We start from the raw sequence: 1,539 nt of genomic DNA, 5'->3' as shown, positions 1-1,539 counted from the left end.
ACCACCGCAGCTGTCAGGGAGCTCACTGCTCGCATCTTCATGGTGAGAACACAGGGAGGCTGATTCAGCATCAGGGTGATGTCACTGCTATTATTACTGAACAAATGAAAAGACAAGATTAGATGCTGCCTCCTGCTGCACATTCTCAGTGTTGGGAGGATGAAATGAGTGCAAAGGCGCGAGAGAGAGAACCCAGTCATTTCTTTCCTTAATAATGGAAACACAATTACATTGCAGCTGAATGAAACACTTCATACATGTTGCATCCGCCACTTCTGATTATACAAAAAAACTATTTGAAGACCTTAGAGAAGCTCTGTTGTTTTGGCTGCTCTCTCTCTCGTCTTCTGAAATATTAATGTGACGTGTATACTTTTTTTCTCTCCATGGCCACTCGGGGGCCCCGTAGAAACTTTTGAGAGATATTTTTGCTTTCTTTTTTGGGTTAAATCAGCCGTGACTCCAATTTACTCTCAGAATAGAAACATTTGGATTCTAAACTAAGAGCAAAAGCAGAATGCCAAGAAAATGTAGCGCATACTGGAGTAGATTGGATTTATGACATCGTCGGTCTGAACTTCAAAGTTCTGGCTGTAAATAGTTTTCAGTATTAGACAGATTTCCACTCATGGAGGTGGTGTGTTCAGCCTTTATTTTTGTGTTGAATGAATCATGTTTCCTGGTCAATGTTTGGGTGAGAGAGAGAGAGAGTCTGTGTCTCTCTGTCACGCTTTATCTCCATTTGACATGTCCAGGTCAAACATACAGAGACGAGATATTTTCGCTTCTGTTTCTCAGCAGCTGCCGTCAGGATGATGTTTCAACCAGCAGTGGTGCATTTTTTTCTTTCATGTCTTCACCTCCTCTGTCCCTGCTCTAGTTTCAAGTCTCCTCACCACAACATCTTAAAAAGTTCTGCTCTCTTCTCTCCTTTTGTCCTCTGACCCAAGAGTTGGCAGGGGGCAGTGAAACAGGGGAAGGCAGCGTTTTATTTACATATCATTCAATTATTCACGTCATTATATTTTAGAACGCTGAAAACCTTAAAAATCAGCTTCGTAATGTAATGTGTAACGTAATTTGACTTTGTTGAAACTGATTGTGATCTCGGGGGCAGCGTGGCTCGGAGGTAGAGTGGCCATCTAGCAACCAAAGGGTCGCTGGTTTGATCCTCACTTCCCCCGGTGACCGTGTCCAAGTATCCTTGAGCAAGATACTGAGCCCCTAATTGCTCCTGATGGCCCTGTGATGGACTGGCGACCCATCCAGGGTGAACCCCGCCTCTCACCCAATGTCAGCTGGGATAGGCTCCACCCCCCTCCCCTGACCCTTAACAGGATAAGCGGTAGTAAATGGATGGATGGATGGATTGTGATATGCATAGGAACAGGAATTGTTAATGAACTGCTGTAACTGGGTATCAGAGAGCTTTGTTGTTGTTGTTGTTTTTAACAATATCAGCACTAGTTTCAGGTGAAGAGGAAAATATAAATAGTGGAAACAGATTTTCCCCGAGAACAAAATATATTGATGTCATTG

General features: G+C 43.4%; 1 protein-coding gene across 1 annotated transcript in view; it reads left to right on the top strand.

The window, feature by feature from the left end:
* Positions 1–708: 708 nt before the first annotated feature.
* The window catches only part of LOC147256238 (pleckstrin homology domain-containing family G member 4B-like), a 23,854-nt gene continuing 23,023 nt past the window's right edge, over positions 709–1,539 (top strand). The window contains exon 1 of the mRNA XM_086214177.1: positions 709–833. The gene's annotated coding sequence lies outside the window, so the exon portion shown is untranslated. The remainder of the gene's footprint in view (positions 834–1,539) is intronic.

The sequence above is a fragment of the Aulostomus chinensis genome, chromosome 9 (assembly GCF_037954235.1).
Source record: "Aulostomus chinensis isolate RoL2024-O1b breed Wild chromosome 9, RoL_Achi_v1.0, whole genome shotgun sequence".
NCBI classification, from domain to species: Eukaryota; Metazoa; Chordata; class Actinopteri; order Syngnathiformes; family Aulostomidae; genus Aulostomus; species Aulostomus chinensis.
The sequence above is the reverse complement of the archived record's forward strand: the minus strand, read 5'-3'. Positions and strand labels throughout refer to the sequence as shown.